Source organism: Danio rerio, chromosome 18 (assembly GCF_049306965.1).
Source record: "Danio rerio strain Tuebingen ecotype United States chromosome 18, GRCz12tu, whole genome shotgun sequence".
NCBI lineage: Eukaryota > Metazoa > Chordata > Actinopteri > Cypriniformes > Danionidae > Danio > Danio rerio.
This window is the reverse complement of record NC_133193.1, coordinates 11,489,237-11,510,000: the sequence shown is the minus strand read 5'-3', so window position 1 is coordinate 11,510,000 and position 20,764 is coordinate 11,489,237. Positions and strand designations below refer to the sequence as shown.

Genomic DNA, 20,764 nt, shown 5'->3' with positions numbered 1-20,764 from the left:
CAGATAACATTTCTATGTTCATTATTAACACCAACTGTGTAAATAATTATCGCAAAAATGCTTATGATAATCCTGTTTGTCTACCCTCAAGCTCTGTTTCAGTTGCTTGACATGTGCACATGAAAGAGTGCTCCACCATCACACACATATTATGTAGATCTCGACATGCGAAAGAGTTCCTCCGTGTTTCCATCAAAATTGTTCACAATACTTCTCCATCCACAGCATTTGTAATGTAGTCAAATGTGTAAACATTTAGCTGATGTTAGCAATTCTGCCGTTGAATGACTCTGGGACAAAGCAGCTGCATACTAAAGCTTTAAATAAAAGTGAAACCATCAACAAAAGCCTGACCCCTTCTATGTTTACAAATACAAGCACAGCCTTTTAAAGGCCATTTCAGGTTAGTGATGTCAGAATTTACTGGCATTTTGGAATGGATATGTGAACGGCCTTTTCCGAAAAATTTCCAGAACGTCCTTGCCTGTGTGAACAGAGCTTTTTTTAATTCACCAGTAAAGTCGTTCCAGAAATTTTCCGTATATTCACCAGCTTCACTGTGTGAAAGGGACTAAAGAATTGGTTCCAATTTGGCTTCCAGTTTTGGTCATGGTTTTGATATATGATATGTTCAGTAAAAAGAAGCACTGTCAAATAGAAATAAAATAAAATCTCAGTATTAGCATTAATATTTTTACTTCCATCTTGGTTATTATTTATATTCTGACTTGTCCTTTTCCTTATGTCCACATTATTAGTAGTAGTAGTATTTCTAGCATTGTCACTACTGAGGTTGTTTTTGTAGTTGTAATAGTAGTGGTGGTAGTAGTAGTAGTAGTAGTATCAATAGTTGTTGTTGTTGTTTTTGTTTCAGTGGTAGTAGTGGTCGTAGTAGCAGTGCCAGTAGTAATTGTTGTAGTATTAGTTGTAGTTACAGTAGTAATAGCAGTAGTCATTTAAAGTAACAGTAGTATTAGCAAAGTCCTGGCAAGTCCTTTAAGGTAAGTCATTTTACTCGGTAGCTATTTTTAAAACGCCTTTCGGGCAGTATGCTCGGGCATTCTGTTTGAATAGGGATACGTCAATTTCTCCAAACTGCTTGCCCTTTAGTTTCATTTGTAATCGTCCACATCACACAAAATCTGCAGAGACTCACGTCTGGTCGAAGCCCCTCCCCCAGAGTATCGTCAGACTATAGCGATTAATGATTTGCTCCAGTACTAGAAGGCGGACTCTTATTACAATATAGTAGGGATGTAACGGTATTGTAAATACCGTCATACTGCAATATTATTTTTTTCGATATTACCGAAGTCGCATGACTCGGTAAAACTATAGGTCTTCTGAGAAAATTTGCTCAGGCGAATGAAGCGAACGGGAGGTACCGGAAACTACAATTCCCATCAGCCCAGGCTTGGCCATAATCCCTTGCGGTCTGTTTCGCTACAGATCCAGTAATACGGAAATGGAGTGTGCTGCTAGAAGCGGGGATCAAAAAGAGCTGGAAAACCCTAAAGCGGGTGTTGTCGCCGCGCGCGTACTGAATAGTGGTGTTGTCGCACGAGTTCTTATCAGCGGTGTTGTCGCGCGAGTTCTTATCAGCTGTGTTGTCGCGCGAGTTCTTATCAGCTGTGTTGTCGCGCGAGTTCTTATCAGCTGTGTTGTCGCGCGAGTTCTTATCAGCTGTGTTGTCGCGCGAGTTCTTATCAGCTGTGTTGTCGCGCGAGTTCTTATCAGCTGTGTTGTCGCGCGAGTTCTTATCAGCTGTGTTGTCGCGCGAGTTCTTATCAGCTGTGTTGTCGCGCGAGTTCTTATCAGCTGTGTTGTCGCGCGAGTTCTTATCAGCTGTGTTGTCGCGCGAGTTCTTATCAGCTGTGTTGTCGCGCGAGTTCTTATCAGCTGTGTTGTCGCGCGAGTTCTTATCAGCTGTGTTGTCGCGCGAGTTCTTATCAGCTGTGTTGTCGCGCGAGTTCTTATCAGCTGTGTTGTCGCGCGCGTACTGAATAGTGGTGTTGTCGCGCGAGTTCTTATCAGTGGTGTTGTCGCGCGAGTTCTTATCAGCTGTGTTGTCGCGCGCGTACTGTAAAGCGGGGACGGAGGGTATGTCGCGTCGCGGGGGCACTTTTGATCATTTTGGAAGGGCACTTTCTATCCAAGACTAAAAAGGGCATGTGCACTGCACAGGTTGAGCCCTGTGTGTGCACGTGCCTGCAAGTTGGGGAATACGACTAATATCATGGGGACTGCAGAAACACAGCACACTGTTCAGATTGATGCAGACATGAGATCTCTATCTCACTCATGGTTTGTCCTCTCAAGTGGGGGAAAGACAATGCACAACGTTACTCACTGCTGTCAACCTGGGCCAAGTCATATCTCTCTTGTCCCAGAAACCTCAGTCCCAAATGAGAGGGTTTTTTTCTGTTGCAGGGGACATTGTAAATACCCAGAGATACCAGCTTTTACCAGATTATATTTATATGATAATTTTCCTTTAAACCCATCTCTATCTAAGTGAGTGAGTGATTAAATGTTGAATGTGATGAGTTTTCAACACTACTAAATTGAAACTTTATTTTTTTTACATGGTTTAATATTTTTTTGTTATTAAAATTGAAGTTCCTGTTTCAAAGCTTACAGATAGATGGCTAATTTGTATGTCATTGACACTTTTGGCACTTTTTTGGAGTATTTTCATAAGTTTTGTTTTTTCCTGTAAATGATTCAATAAATACCGTACCGTGACATTCATACCGAGGTATTACCGTACCGTGAAATTCTGATACGTTACATCCCTACAATATAGCAATCAATGATTGGCTCAAGTACTAGTAGGCGAGTCTTCATTCACCATATTGACAGTTACACTTTTCCCCATACAAAAAACAAACAACATGCCATGTCTTGTGTATTATATAGTCTTTGGTAGTAGTTGCTGTGGTAATAGTCATTGTAGTAACAAGTAGCTGTGTTAGTGGTAGGAGTAGTTGTAGTAGTGGTATCTGTAGTTTTTGTAGTAGCAGTTTTTGTAACAGCACTAGTTGCTGAAGCAGTAGTTCAAACTGATGGATGGATGGATGGATGGATGGGATTAAAAGATGATCGGATGGCTGAATGGAATTTAATAAATGATGGATGGATGAATAAAATTAAAAGAACAATGGATGATCAATATCATCATCTATTTGTTTTTCGCTGAAAGCCCAAATGTAGCCCTTGTTTTAGCCAAGATGACTATGTTTTATACATCTATTAGCTGTCTAAATAAAATCTCTTGGTATTTAGCACTTCAATGAGATTGATGAGAAGACATTCACCTTTAGTGCATGTCTTTTGACTCTTTGCACCCGGAGGAAACCCACACAAACACAGGGAGAACATGCAAACTGCATACAGAAATGCCAAATTACCCAGCAGGGACTCAAACCAGCTACTTTTTTTTGCTGTGAGACGACAGCGCAAAACACAGCGCCACCGTACCACGTGAAGTAGACATTTCTTGCATTATTGAGGTCAATGATTAATTGATCGTATATTTAAACTATGATCAATCAGGGGATTTTGTGGAAATTAACATAACTATTGGTAATGGATCTGTTGAAGGACCCAGTCCAAGGTCCGGCTCCGCTCTAACACACACATTCCTCTCTGGATACGAGGAGCACCGGTTCAGGTGAACTCTCCGTTTCAAGCCATCTGGCCGCTCACGTCAGCTACAAAAGGAAATAAATCAATTTGTCAGCCAGACAGAGGGACGTGCAGCAAACAAGGTATGACCTAATTTACGGGGGCCGTGTCCAAATCGACAATGACCAAACGTTATCAGGCGAATCTGACGGTAATACGAGAGGAAAGATTAAACGCGTTTCAAATGAAGCAATTTGGCCCGCGATTGCATCAGCACAAACGGGGAGTCAAAAAAAGGCATGAGCTGCGTACGTTCAGATTCCCATTGAAGTCCTTCAAAGGGCCCCGTGGCAAACGAGAGTTTTACTTATCAAAGCGCAAGGATTGTGTTGGATTTAACAAGGTAAATATTTCTGCTTTTATTTAACAAAATGAGCAATAAAAGTAATGGTTACGACTTTGAGATTTATGATGAGTTTGCAAATCCTGTGAAACAGTTTGAATGGAAAAGCAGTTCAGAATATGCACAATTTAGCTAAACCAAAACTACTAATTTGCTGCTATTTTTGAAGAATTAAAAACATTTAGAGGTGAAACTAAAACATGAGTCAAACATGGACAAACACAAGTATCTTGTAAAAAGCGTCTGTCCATATATTGCTCCACAATATATCTTATTTCAGCATTGATATTGCAATGTGCAAATCTACAATAGTCACAATGCAAGATCTGCAATGTCAAGTTGTTTAATGGTCATCAGCATCTTAAATCCTTGAAAGTTTTTAATAATGTCATAGATTTTTTTTTAAATATATGAACATTTATATGTATTCAGGTATGTAGTATATCATATTTGCTTCAAATTACAAAAAACAAATTACCACTTGTGTGAGACGCTTCTAATGCAGCGTCTTTGCGACAGGACAGTGAATTTGAATTTGAATTTGACGTAATTCTCTAATATAAATGGGTTAAAACAACCCAGTATTCTGCATGGCTTCTGATGACAATGAGATCTTATAAAGCAAAACTTGCTCTTCCAGTATTTCATGTATTTTGGAGCTTTTTTATTTGCATTTTTACACTGTAGCAGCATGCATAATTCAAGAAAAAAGTAAAAGGGATGAATGCATTGATATTCAAGTCTTTCTTAAATTCATTTGCAAATGACATTTTATTTCGTTGAGGAATATAAGAACATATTTTATTTGGTTGAGGAATATGAGAATATTACTTAAAGCAAACACCTCCTGTTAAATATACAGTTGAAGTCAAAATTATTAGCCCCCCTTTGATTTTTCTTTTTTTAAATATTTCCCAAATGATGTTTAACAGAGAAAGTCAATTTTCACAGTATGTCTGATAATATTTTACCTTCTGGAGAAAGTCTTAATTGTTTTATTTTGGCTAGAATAAAAACAATTTTAATTTTTTTAAACACCATTTTAAGGTTAAAATTATTACCCCCTTCAAGCTGTATATTTTTTCGATAGTCTACAGAACAAACCATTGTTATACAATAACTTGCCAAATTACCCTAACCTGCCTAATTAACCTAGTTAATTCTTGAAATGTCATTTTAAATGTCAAATATTATTTACTGTAATCATGGCAAAGATCAAATAAATCAGTTATTAGAGATGAGTTATTGACTTCAACTATATATATTTTTTTATTTCACAAAATGAGTAATAAAAGAGTTATGACACTGTGCTATATGAAGAGCCCCAAATTGCTCGCATGTCGATTACAATAGTTAGAATGAAAAAAAGAGCTTCTAAGATGCACAAATTTCTTTAAATATGGTTGCTGTAATGTTTCTCTTGAGCCATAATAACTCTGATAAGCCGATATTAATTTTGTGTGACATCTTGTTACTTTAACCATATTAGCATACAATACAATAGCAGAATAACACAACCTAGCATCATGTGTAATGTGTTTTCAGGCTGCTTCGCAATGGTTTTATTTTTTAAATTATGGACTGTTTGTCAGAGAGCACAAGCAGGTCATGAAGTCAGCATGGGATTTGAGGCCATAAAGTCGATGGGCGAAATATGTATCCGTCCAATGTTGAAGATTCCCACTGTGTGCCCTTATAACCTTAAGTCCTATCCCTCGTCTCACACACATACGCCCATCCATTGCACGCGGATTAATTGAATTAAAGCGCTGACCACTGCACAATTTAATCTACCATTCCTCCTGGCGCTGTGACCTTGGCATTGCCTATGCCGAGGTCCCCGTTGGCATGGTAACCACCCTCGGCCTTAAGGGTTAGTCAACCAGCCTAGTGCTCAAAAGCTGAACTTATTAATGCACAATGCGCTCCAGCATTGATTTAACGGGCATTGCAGGAGCTTGCAAGGCATTGCTGTACTGATGTTCCTCGCATATTCTGGTTATAGGGTTTGTTGGAAACCATTAACCCTAAAGCCAAAACAACACTCAGTTTTTTCATGGGTACATTAGTGTATGTGCCCAGTCAAACGGACAGTAATTTCCATTTGTTTGAATACAAATGCACAATCAATAGACAAAGATCTCTGTAGCCATTTAGTTGTGTCCCTCTTTTAATTTCCTCACACATGTACTTAATGTGGGGGTTTATGTTCAGACATTTTTAGACCCTTTTAAGATCATTATGAATTCGATTACAGAAAGGCTAAACGCTAAATCATTTGTATAATGGCCTAGTTAAAATATTTTTAAAATTAAAAACATATTTTATTGTAACTTTACTGTAACTTTGAGATGGTTATTTATTTTAGAGAGAGAACACAAAGAAAAACTCATCCCACATTAAATAATGGGGAGCAAGTTCAGTTAGTTTCAACAGAGAAAGTACTTCTTGAAGAATTTAGTGTCTTTTAATGTTGACAACACATTGTTGATATTTTTTTTATAGTGCTTTTATTAAAAATTATTGCAACATTTTGTGTAATCTGTTGGTATGGAAATGCTTCTGAGGCCCAGAAGAGGTCACTGGGGAAGGTGGTAACAACAGCCAGTAAAAACAAACAAAAAAAAAAGTACTAACTAAGGCATTTATGATTGTCAATGATGAGAGACATCCTTTATCAAACACCTTCCAATTATTACCAGCAGGTTGTTGATACTGTGTTCCCAAAAAGAAAAAAAAAACATTTATACCCCAAGCAATTAAGTTTTTAAATTCTTGCTCCCTCAGTAGCAGTTGATGGCTAGTAGAGTGGATACTTATTTAGAGTAGTGGTTTCTTGTTTTTAAATGATTTTATATATATATATATATATATATATATATATATATATATATATATATATATATATATATATATATATATATATATATATATATATATGCCAAATGTGATATGTCAGAAGTCACTGTATGCTGCATATGAAATTTCCCTACAGGGACAAATAAAGTTAACTAACTAACTTACTAAAATTATTTAAGATCTACAACACAATATTTCTTTTAATTTAAGACATCTTAAGACCCCACAGATACCCAGATGTTACCCTCTTATATTTACATACACGCAAGCACGCACATTAACACACACACACACAAATTAATTATTATTAAATTTTTTATTAATATCATTTTTCTTTTTTCAGTTTTTTGTTTGTGTATTTGATGTTAAGTGTTGGTGTTTACTGTGTTAAGTGTCATTTTTGTTATATGTGAGGCACCACCATGTCAGAATGAATTTCCCCAAGCTGCATTGATAAAACTTTATAACTTAAATTTAACATTTGCAGTTTAATTATATTTTTATGAGATATTCCCAAACAAAGGCCCAACTTATTGTATTAAAATCTAGCTTACATCTGGGTTAATCTAACAACACTGCTTTTGTCTCTGCTGTGAATACAGTTAGAGATAATGGTCACTATGATGTATTAAAAATTACTATCCTAATAATAATAATTTTAAAGGCTTGGTTGTGTTTATAAGATGCAAAGTAATGGGTGTTCATGCTTCATTGGTAAAATCACGTTATTTTGTTTATTGTTGGAAAATACCTCAAATCTTTTTTTCAGATAGGCCTTTGTAAAATTAAAGTTCAAAACGGTTTAAAACAGTTTAATTAATTTACTGTATATTCTTAAATCTTTATAGATTTTGTTTGTTTTATATTGGCTTATTTAATGTTTTTATCATATCCGATATTTGTATATCTTTAAATGATTTTAATATCTTTAAGGCTATTTCATCTAGATCTATGAAATTGTGTTAAGCCCTTAAAAGCGGACATGTAATTTGAAAAGTTTTATGACTTTCTGTTGTATTCATATGTTTCAAAGGAAACTTAAACAGGTTGTAAACAAGTAGGGAGAGAGCAAATTAAGCCATAGTTTAAATTTGAGGGTGAAATATCCCTTTAAACTGAAACAGGACAAATACATTGGCATAAAAAAAACTAAATTTTTAGGATGGAAACACTTATTTTGCTGCCTTTCTTGTCTATTTTTCCAACTCTCTCATTCTTGATGACTCACTAATACGAATTCTTGAATGAAAAACATATGAAAGAGGGATTGAGTAAAGAATGCAATTACCACGCTCTACATCTGTAATGTTTTTCAAATAACGACCTAAAAACAGTGGCTTGTTTTATTTTTAGAGTCATACATGGTCTCTGACTCCAGTCTGGACGTCAATATAGATGATGCTTCTTCAAAGCTTGCAAATGAGCTGAACTCGCAGAGAATATCAAAGACAAACAAACAGCGAAGAGAGGAATCTCAATTTCTGTCGCCGCACGAAGGATTAACATGTCCTTACTGTCACAAGGACGCAGCTGCCAATCCAACATCTGAAGGACATTTACTCAGTCAACAAACCACTGAAACACAAACGCAATTATATATATATAGAGAGAGAGAGAGAGAGAGACATGTACCAGTACACACCTCGAGCACACACAGACACAAATCACATTTCTTTGTGTTCTTCGAACTAAACAAAGTGAAGCGGCAGTTCCAGGGCTGTCAGTAGAGGAGAATGTGTAATCAAATCAATTATACTGCATGCAGAGTAAACAACGGCAGTTAATTGAATATCAGCATTCGGTGGGAGTATCTGTTCTAAACACACGCCTTGTAATTCTGACATTTGGGCAAGGAATTCAGAATTTTATGCCTCACAATTCTGACTTTTGTTCTCAGAATTCTAAATATTTCACCACAACTCTGACAGTCATTCTTAACTTATATTTTACACAACAATTCCAATATTTGTTATCAGAATTCTGTATCAACACCTCACAATTCTGACAAACTTTTTGCAAATTTTAATTATTACACTACAAATCTGACAGTCACTGTCAGAACTCAAAATTTACACCACAAATCTGACATTTGTTCTCAGAATTCTATATATACAACTTACAATTCTTACAAACGTTTCATACTTGTAAATATTACACCAGAATTTTAAACATTTGTTCTGAGAATTCTAAATTCACACCTCAGAATTCTGACATCTGGGCTCGGAATTAAAATTTTTATCTCAGAATTATAAATATTACACCACAATTCAGACATTCATTCTCAGAATTCTAAATTTGACACCACAATTACAATATTTGTTCACAGAATTCAGACTTTACACCTCACAATTCTGACAAAAATGTACACACCAATTTCAAAATGTTTTGTTAGAATTCTGTATTAGCACTTCACAATACTTACAAACTTTTTCGTAATTCTAAATATTAATATTTAGCTATTATCCTATTATACTGTTGCTGATAACACTAAATGTTTAAATCTTATAATTTGTACAACCCATATTTATTTTTAGTCCCATTTCCAATAAATGATTCAGTTACTCACTCATAAAACTTTGTTTTACTGCTAGCTGTGTCATTTTTGAAGAATTATTCAGAGGCATATTTTTGATTGCTAGTTGTCTCCGCCTATAGGTTAAATAATGTAATTGCTGATTACACCTTTCATTTTTCAGCATCAAGTTAATTGCATATAACAGTGATTTTAATATTTACCATAAACACCAGTGGTTAGATCTTAAACTATAAACTGTTATTCCAATACTTCTGCGTTACTTGACTGTTTGTAAGCAACTCAAAAGACTAAAGACTGAATCTCTTTCTTGATTTTTGCTTCACTCAAACGCAGATTTGAATTAAGCGACTCGAAGGATTAATAAACATATGCAAATTACCATCATTTATAATTTATGTTGCGTGGGTGTTGAGATCCAGATCTTTTAATGGTTAATGCATTAATGCAGGCTAAACAAATAGTGACAGAAAACACCTTTAACAACCTAAGAAACCCACAACATCCTGAATAACCTACCACAACTTCATTCGTCATCATTATATTTTACAGGAAAGCCTAAATTCTTTCATACATGTGATTTTTGCAGGTCACGTGTGTTGTGATCACCATTGGTTGTGATCCGGACGAATCAAGGATCAACCATTATCCATTACACTCCTAGTGCTTAATAAATTGAAGTAGAAGAAAACTGACCAATATTGTGCTTAAAATATAAAGGTTGTAATTTGACTTTCAGCAGTATAGTCAATATAAAAACTGTTTTAGAAAAAGTGAAAAGGTAGATTAGAGGTGCTGTTCACAGTAGGCAGTCTGCAATAATTTAAAATTGTTGGTGGTACTTCAAGCTTGAATGGCTTGCATGGGTCAGATGGCACGATTAATTAGGTTCATTTTGTAACCATGCTTTTTATTTTAAAAAATAATTAATCACACTCAATTAAATGACAGCCCTATAGCAAGCTCGGTTATGCAGAGTCCTCTCACACACACTCTCTCTCTGCGTTTATTCCAGAGATACAGGCAACTTGAGATCAAGAGCTTGTGGTTTTACTGACAGCGCACTTTAAGTTGGGTTTTGGTTGCTCTGATCTGTTCTTGTTGTAAAGCTAATATATATTCTGCATCTTTGAGCGCTGTCTTTATGGATATGGTCCATTGGCACAAACACACAAGCACACACACACAGACACACACAGACTATAAGCATCAACAGAATCATTACATTTTCAGCACTACTAAGGGCAAGATCAAGGCTTGTGTGAGTGTTTTTGTGTTTGTGTGTGTTTCGGTTGGCAAGCCGTTACAAACAGACGTTCCTGAAGGAGCTGAAACTTATCTGAGTGCTGATTTGGCACAACACCTCCAGGCTGAATCAGCCCATTACTCAACGGGTGCTAATTACAATGAGCATGACCGTGTTACTCTGTGTGTGAGAGTCCAGAGAGATACTTTTCTACTCACGTTTTAATGGATTAAATGCGTTCCTTTACTTTTCTCTCCTTGAAGACAGCATGAGTCCTTGACAGGTAGATACAATCAGAGAAAGGCTAGAAAATAACAGGGATTTGAGTCTTCAACTGAGATTAGAAGTTGTTTCATATATTACCAGCTTATTTCAAACATTCAGTGTTATTTTTTTTTACGTAAAAAGTCAATAGACTATATCATTATTATTTTAGACTAACCTTCAAGGCAATATTTGCATGGCAGCACATTTGAGCACTGTAATTTGACATATTTAGGTGACGCAAAACATTTATTGGGAAATAAAGGATTTCTTCATCCTGTTCCGTTTTGGCAAAATTAGGCTCATATTATTGGCCTTGGTTACATCAGTTAAAAAGTCATTTCAAAAGCAGTAATAGTTTTGTTTTTGAAAGATTTGCATGAAGAATTATTAGGAAACTTTTGTTTTCCTATTGGGACGAGGCAGTGGCGCAGTAGGTAGTGCTCTTGCCTCACAGCAAGAAGGTCGCTGGTTCGAACCTCGGCTCAGTTGGCGTTTCTGTATGGAGTTTGCATGTTCTCCCTGCCTTCGCGTGGGTTTCCTCCGGTTGCTCCGGTTTCCCCCACAGTCCAAAGACATGCGGTACAGGTGAATTGGGTCAGCTTAATTGTCCATAGTGTAAGAGTGTGTGTGTGTGTGAATGTGTGTGTGGATGTTTCCCAGAGATGGGTTGCGGCTGGAAGGGCATCCGCTGCGTAAAAAAAAACAACTTGCTGGATATGTTGGTTCATTCCGCTGTGGCGACCCCGGATTAATAAATGGACTAAGCCGACAAGAAAATGAATGAATGAATGAATGAATGAATGAATGTTTTCCTATTGAGAACCACTGTAGAACTGAAATGGAAATGAAAAAGATATTAGTTGTATTTGTTATAATCACACTTCATAAAAACTGCAGAAACACTTTGATTGACCCTTTGTACATGTCATTGGAGGAGAAAAGTCCTGATCGTTAGTGACTGTCTCTCATTAGTATACGGCATTAGACTTGTTTTTGAATCTTCCACCATGCTGACACAGGGGCATTTTAAGCTCCGCCCTCTTTTGAAAAGAGAGCTAGAAGCACAATCTCATTTGAATTTAAAGCGACAGTCATCAAAATGGCACCGTTAACATTAAAGCCTACAAGTTTCAAAGAGTTATAAAGATTACTTGTGTGGTATTTTGAGCTGAAACTTAACATACACACCCTAGGGACATCTCAGACTTATATACATCTTGTACAAAAGGGGTATAATAAATTCCTTTTAATCACAAACCCAAACTTAGCAATCAGCTGTGAGCAAAGTGCCATATATTTGATGCAGTAAAGCCTCTACCAGCCCCTGATTGACTTTGTTGCTCCCAACCAATGCTCAAAAGTATGTGCTGAAGATGTATGTTAAAATCAAAAACGTAATTAGCTGCTAATAATTAATTTATATTATTTTATATAAGATATATTATAAAAATAACCATGTATGCATATACAGTTGAAGTCAAAATTATTAGTCCTCCTGTGAATTTTCTTTTTTTGTTTCAAATATTTTTTAAATTATGTTTAACAGAGCAATAATTTTTCATAGTATTTCCTATATATTTTTTTCTTTTGGAGAAAGTCTTATTTTTTTTCCTTTCACCTAGAATAAATATTTTATTGCTATATTTTAAGGTCAATTTTATTAGCCCCCTTTATAAATATGTATTTTTTTAACAGAACGAACCATCATTATACAATGATTTGCCTAATTACCCTAACTTGCCTACCTAACCTAGTTAAGCCTTTAAATTGCACTTGAAGCTTAATACTAGCGTTTTGAAAAATATCTAGTAAAATAGTATTTACTGTCATCATGCCAAAGATAAAATAAATCTGTTATTAGAAATTATTTACTATTAATAATTATTATTATTAATAATACATCAGGAGGGATAGTAATTCTGACTTAAACATTCAAATATTGTTTAGTTGTCAATTAATTTTGGCTTTAAATAAAATTGTCAATTAACATTGGCTTTAAATTAAAAAAAAATTGTAAATCTCCACACATCTATTTGCTTTAATATATAAAGCTGACTGTAGCTGTTGGAGAACCATATTAAGTCAGTTGATTGATTTGCATTTATACAATTGTATTTGCTTTAGGTTTACTTATTTGCCATGTAAATGCATTTAAAATGCATTATATTTCTGAAAATGACATGTCTTAAGCTTTAACAGAAACATGGATTGAGCTGAATCACTGATGAGAAATGACTCACATGTCTCATGGGATTGGCTTTCACACTTTCAGCTGCATGCAGTCCAGAGTTCAACATTAACTCTTTGTTAAACCCTTAGTTGAGACAGAAACCTTATGTCAAGCAGTGAGAATTGACGTAATTCAATAATAACCAGGTTGTATTTGTTTGGTTCTGTCCTACCAAAACTTACTCTGAAACCCAGAGTTTGTTAAAAAAAAAAAAAAAAAAAAAAGAATCCGGTGTGTTTGGTTGCTTGTTTTTCAAATTAAAAAAAAAAAAAAAAATGATATAAAAAAATACAAAAATTAAATATTGAATCAATATATTGTTTTCTGTAAGCAAATATAAAAGATATTAATTTTGATTTGTTCTGAAATTGTGTAAAAATTACCTTTTTTATTTGCATACAGAAAACAATATATTGATTATTATTATTGTTGTTGTTGTCAAGTCTGGGCTAGTTCTTAAAGGTCAAATTTTCACTAACATACGTAATTGTTTCTCTAAAAAAAACTCAACAATGTACATACAGTATATGTTGCAAATATTATTGTATTATTAAAGCCCCATAAATGTCGATAATCAACTGAAAAAACAAACATCAGGGCATGTCAAAACGTCAAGGCCCCCAGAAACTCAAAGGAAAAAGTTTTTCATATTAGAGCTTGAACATATAGCATAAAAAACATGATATTTTAATTCATGTTCACAGCTAGATTTGTCATATCTGATCAAATATCAGCCTTTTTCTCCATTATTTGTTTTTTAACAAATAACAACAAGTGCATTCTCTAATTAAGTAGGTCAAACTGAAGCCTGTTTTAGCAAATTAAATTCATGTTTTAGGGATCTAAGGTGCACAGCTATCTTTGCAAGCACCACTAATTGCTCACAAATATCAATATATGTCCATTATTTGGTGATTAGCAGTTGTTAAAGCAGAAGTTGTTAAGGTAAAGTAAGTTGTTTACCTATGCGTAGTCATCATGTACATTTTGATAAGTCTCTAATTACATAACTTAATTACATTTCTGTTTTTGATAATTAGGTATAATGTTGAAGTAAAGTGGCAACATATTAAAGGAGTACATAGTCTGAGAAACAAAACCCATCTCCATAGCAAGCTTATTCATAAAATATCTCAATTTGAAAGCACTAATTGTTCCCAAATAGCAAAAATGTGACCATTTTTCTATGATTTCATGATTATTCATTTGTCTCCTCCCTCTCTGGTCAGCTCCAACTGTTAGAAACATCTGTGTGTGGGAGTCTGCAGCTAAAAATGTTTTTATATCACTGAAGAAACAAAACATGTTTGATATTCTGTTGTGTTTGAGTACCAATACAGAGAAGTGGCTCTGAAAAAAAAAAAAAAAAAAAAAAAACAAGAGTTTGACAAACCAATCAGGAATAAAGGAACACCACAAATCATCCTAGCGCAACATACATACAAGGAGAGGAAGAGTAATTGTAATTCAGGGGTCTAAACAGTTTGATGTCCCTTTCTTTATTTATGAGACAGACTGTCCCTCAGTGCTCAAAAAGAGAAGTTTAAGAAATGCGCCAGAGTTTAATCAAGTTTAATTTGGCAGCTGTATTCGGTTGTTATGAAGTGTTTCTTTATGACTAATGAATCAAATCAATAAATTAGGCTCTGCTGGAACTCAAGTGCCAAAAGTGCCACATAGAAAATGTTAACACAACCTTCCCTAAAGAGAAAGCAGTAGCTTAGGTGGTAAATAAATATACTTTAAGGAAAAAAATAAACGAAATATAGTGTGGTTTGTTGTACTTTACATTGACACTTTGCCTGTACAAAAAACAAATGAAAAACATAGGCTCATTCGAAAAGCATAGCTTTATTTCCATTTCTGGAGATCACGAATTACGTATCCAGAAGTACTTATGGCTTCATTACTTCTTTAAATTTGAACTCTACAGGTATGATGCCGTTTATTTTGCGCTTACCAGCTGACCGATATGACCATATGGACGGCTTTCCCGCTGTCACCAGTTTGTCCAGTTAGCTCGGCATGTATACAGTGGCAGTTCTTGGAGGTTTGTGTGTGTGTGTGTGTGTGTGTGTGTGTGTAGGGGGGGGGGATGGGGGGTCCACAACATGTCCACTGTTGATTATATTAGACTTTTGTTTTCAATAGCGATTTTAAAATTTTAAATTTTACGTCAGGAAATGCAGTCTTGAATTTACAAACAGTCGGCAAGTACTGGAGAACAGATGTAACACATTTATCAAATGTAGTTTTCAGTCATGCTCATGTAAAAGTAATATTTAACTCAATTAGTTTTGCCTTCATTCATTTTTGTTTTCAGTCGTGACTGTAAGAGAAAAAACACAAATCAATTAATAAAATAAACAAGTAAATAACGGGGAGAATGAGGTAAAATCTGAAAACGTGGTGAAGATCAGACGAGCGCTTTTCTTTTTCTGGATTGCTTTTTAAAACTGTCGGTTGGGATTAGGGAAGTGGGTGGGTGTGGATCAATCTGTGCTTTTAAAAACACTATTGGTTGGGTTTAGGGAAGGAGGAAGGGTGGGTCAGTCAATCGGTCAGTAAGTCAGTCAGTCAAAAGTGGTCTCTGGTGGATTTACACGAGAACAACAGGTGCGGATGCCACTCGTGAGAGAAATTTGAGATCTCAAAGCGTACACAGCAGCCTCTGGTGGAGTCACAAAAACAAAAACAGCAACAACAACAAAAAAAACGTAGCTCCTGGGATGTAGAAATCCTAGAAATGTACAAAGTGGTACATTTTTAGAATGAGCCTGGGTTGAATGATCATTGGATTGTTGGGAAATAGGAATCTTTTTTTTTTATTATTTTTGTCTCTTTTTCTTTTAATCAATTAATTACTTGTATTGGTCATGTAAGGGTCATATATTAACTGAACTTCTACTGTTGTGTGTGAGTGCTGTGCATACTAATTAGCATTTTTGCAGAAATAGATAGATGCGGGTCCAAAATTAAATTCAGCTCTGCAGAAACTTCCTATCTGAAGAAAGGTGGTAAAACTGAACACAGAGCACAGAAAGTTGTATGCTTTATTTTGTTGTGCAGAGAATTCGTAGAAAAAGAGGACTTATGTCTGGGGTGTGGCCAATGGAGGACTGAACAATGACGAATTTCACTAAACTCCACCTGTTAATATCAGCTGCCTATATAAGTTGGAGTCGGGAAAAGAAAGTTATTGCGCACCTCCTTAATGTAACTTCTGCATTGCACTGAGGATAACAGAATTCTGTGAATCGAATTATTCATTTGTATCCAATAAATTGTTAAGATTTTTGACATTGAAGAAAAACCTCTCCTGACCTATTTTCTTGAACACGCATGGAATTGGTAATATATTCCAACAGGATCTGCAATAAAAAACAGCAACAATGCAAGATCTCTGAGGGAGTTTGGGGACCTTTCAAATTGTTCTTAAAATGTGGTGGAGTTGGAAATGTATTGATTGTTGAATAAGAGAGGTCAGAAATATTGATGTCAAATACTGAAGTTTTTTTTTTTTCCTTTTGTTTTTTTTTTTTACTCCTGTATTATCTAATTGTAAAGTACAAATGCAATAAAGATTTAAAAAAACAGCAATATATTTGGCCAAAAAGAGAAAAAGCAGAGAAGATGCTGACAAAAAGCCTGCATGTGTTACATGAATCAGTAAAAAATATTTAATACCCTTTTCAAAAATAATGTGCAATGTCTAAGGAATCAAAGTTTTAGACAATACAATACAATATCTTAAAAAAATAATAATAATAATTAAAAAGCCTGTCTGTGTTAAATGTATTAGTCAGTAAAACATGTAATGCAACTGCAAATTGTGAATTTTCTAAGCTTTGGTTTAAAAGTATGCTATATATTATTAGCTCAAGTCATTTTCTATTTGGTTGTACACTGTAAAAACTTCTGGGTTCCACACAATCGATTTGTGTGGGGACATCAAGGAATAAAGTCAACATAGTAGTTTTTAGTTTGAAAAAAGCTAGTTATTTTTTTTAGTGTACTGTACACTACTACACAGGAACAACACAACAGCTGCTTTTCGCACAGTTACACAAGAAGTATTAAAAGAGCGGATGATCTGCCAAAATGCTAACTAGTTAGCATAATATCTTTGAAACATAATCCTTCCCCTGCTGCCCACACCTCCTGAAACATGAACACGCACCTTAAAGATGACAGTAGACAATCGACTACATGTCATTCGCCAGTTAAGAAACTTTATAGTTCTTAATAATACTACAATTCCAAACGAAAAACTGAATTATATCTGGAACATTTTCAATTGTGTAGCAAGCAAAACTTATATCATAATGTGCAATATTTCATGCATGCAAGGATCGCTGTCTCACTCTGTCACACTTTGTCCTAAAGCCTTCTTTCCACTGCACAGAACAAACGACAATTGACAGGTCGGAAGTCATTCATTTCCAATGGAGAGTAGTCCGGGAGCTGCACGGAGTTCCGATCATCTACGTATGCGGAAAATTCAGATCTGATTTAAGCTGCGGATACATTGAAATATTTGAACTCCTGCGACTAGACCGTATCACAATGTGATGTATTGCAGTGTTGTCTAAGCAGGTCCGTGTGCGGGAGATACATATCTATATCTATATCTATATATATATATATATATATATATATATATATATATATATATATATATAAACATTTCTACATGAGTGGGTTTTAAAAATACCCTCAAAAAATGTTTAGCGGCCTATGAGTTTCTGGTATTCCATTTACTCAATCATAGTCAACGTAGAGAGAGCAAAGGCTCTTGCTTTTGCACTCCTTTATTTCGGACACTGCAAGAACAGTTTCTCTCCCATGGTTCACGACAAAACTGAAAATTCCGTGCGACTGCCACAAGGTGGTGTACTCTGACAGTTTCGTACAAATGTTGTGTGCAGTGGAAAGGCGGCTTAAATCGACTAACGTACTGTATGCTTAGTGGTTGGCCGGCGGGGTCGCAGGAGTTACTCTTATTACTAAGCCATACTTACATACTATTTTATACTGAATATTCAAAGTAAACAATATAGGGAGCACGTCTACACAATCTACATAAGCTTTGCATGACCAAAAGAGTTATAAAACCTACATCAGCCACGGTGTCATCCGTCCTCCTGTGTGCAAAAGTAGCTCTAATATTGATTCCGAATTTAATTTTACCGCTGTCACTCGTGTGCACATACACGAGCAGATCTGAAAAGAGATGCACAGATGTACAAATCTGCATTTGTTGACAGACAGTTTGGGCTACTTATCAGGGTTATAGGAATTATCAGCCAGACAATATTTAATAGTTTTGTTTCATGCCTTACTCAGAATATAAAAATACATATAAATAAATTTAGATCATTTACTTTAATCATTACTATTGGAATGTGAAGAGACTTTAAACTTTAAACTTAAACTTTAAACTTTAAAAGCACAACAATAAATGTTTCTGAAGACAATCACCTCCTGCGCCTTTAAGAAATCTGCAGACTACAAGGAAGCAAAAGCAAGGTGAAAATGAAGGGAAAAACCACAGCAAAGCACTGGAATAATGGATTTATTAAGTTGCTTGAGTATGTCTGATTCATTCATCATTCAGAGAAGAGAGAGATGACAAACTTGGGAAAGAGTTAGTGTTGGCCCAAAGCCTGGAGCAGAGTGATACTTCAATGCCACGACCCAGAACACAGATCATAACCTGACTCTGCCCAGTGTCTAACTCATCTCCTCAACACACACAAGGCAGACTTAACCTGTAAGTGGCCGCTTAGGACCCCAATATATGAGGCCCCCCCAATAAATATCTATACATTTTCATAAAGTGTATATATAATTTTTCTATCATATTTTGTATGTCGAGGGTCAACAAATACATTTCAACGTATTTTTTTTTTTATTCAGCATTGACTACAGAAAAGAAGATTGAGTGAAAAATGTAATAAACAAATAAATAAAAGGATGCAAAAGGACTCAAGGCTGGATATGCTTAGATTGATTTGAGACCTTCAAAATCACTAAATCTGCCCCTTACTAAAATAAATAATTACTAATAAATCATAAACTCTGCTAAAAACAAATAAATAAATCACATAATTTTCATTATTGACCCATATACAGAGGCCAAAAAAAAAGGATTTCTCATCATTCTTATTTTGTAATTCTCATATATATATATATATATATATATATATATATATATATATATATATATATATATATATATATATATATATATATATATATATATATATTAAATAAGTGGGTGAGCTTTAAATGCATCATGCATCAATATCAATCATTAAGTCATACTTTTATAATAATAATAATAATAATAATATAATAATATAAATATTACTTTTTTGTCCCAATTTATTAAAAGTCCCAATTTACACAAGCTCATGCTTCACTTACGTACCTGTTAAATAATATAACATGGCTATCAGCACTCTGAAGACAAGCTTGAGTCCTTTCAGCACTCTGTAAAGAACTTTACAATCTTTTTGTTTGATTTAAATATTTCACGTTTTCAAATTTCAGATTTAAATTTTAAACATTCACTACTCTCTCTCTCTCTCTCTCTCTCTCTCAGTTAAATTACATCTCCAATTTCACCTTGTAAGTACATAGAGGACGTTTTAGCAGCCTGTGGTTTTCACGAAGGCCTGAATTCATTAGCATAAATGTTCAACTGTGCTGAAGTCAGAGAGTCTGTCAGAGAAGGGCTTCAGATCATTGGAAACCTGGTTAATGAAACAAAAAAAAAAGAATCGCCTTTGGCATTGAAAGATCAATAAACTGTAGTCAAGTCAGGTCATGTTTATTTCTATACGGCGCTTTACACAATAGGCAAAGCTGGCCCCAAGCATAAGCGAACTAAGTGGCTGCTTAGGGCTCTGTGGCCACCAGAGGGCCCTTGAGAGTACATAAAACAACTTTGACTTTTCGTGTTTTAAATTTTATATACAGTACATGTCAGTCAATGGATTAAGGGGGCACCAACAGACTTCTCACGGTTCAGTTTTTCGATTTCACCATTTATTTACGGTATCAAGTTGGATACCAATCGGTACGCAAATTTTAATTTTCAAGATCCATATGTCGGCGCCAATAGTGTATTGGTTGATGCGTCGACACATGGCACTCCGGTGTTCATGGTGACCCAAGTTCGATTCCCACCTCGTGTTCCTAAGCTGATCATTCCGCTCTTTCTGCTCCCCACGCTCCCCTGACAAAAGTCTTGCCATCAGTGCAAGTTTTAGGAACAATAAAAAATAACTTGACTTTTAATTAATCATTTGATATATAAGTGGCTTATATGAAAGGCAAAGGTCTTTAGATTACGATTTTTTACCAACATAAAATATGATCATGCCTTAATTTTTTTTATTAATTTGGACAGTAAGGTTCTAATTAGACAAAAGTCTCGTCACTTAATAGAAATCATGTAGAAGTAGAGCTGCATGATTCTGGCTAAAACGAGAATCGTGATTTTTTTTGCTTAAAACAAAGATCAGGATTTTCTCACGATTCTGTAGATGTTAAATAAAGCTTAATATGAGAAGGCTATTGTTGTTATTATTC

At 35.1% G+C, this 20,764-nt stretch overlaps 1 long non-coding RNA gene across 4 annotated transcripts in view; it reads right to left on the bottom strand.

Moving 5' to 3' along the window:
• The window catches only part of LOC137488255 (uncharacterized), a 431,442-nt gene that overhangs the window by 357,544 nt on the left and 53,134 nt on the right, over nucleotides 1–20,764 (bottom strand). Inside the window, exon 3 of one of the 4 annotated variants that reach the window (XR_012393969.1) lies at nucleotides 10,887–10,972. The exons of the other annotated variants lie outside the window; for them this stretch is intronic. This is a non-coding gene — a long non-coding RNA (uncharacterized lncRNA). The remainder of the gene's footprint in view (nucleotides 1–10,886; nucleotides 10,973–20,764) is intronic. 4 annotated transcript variants of the gene reach the window in all.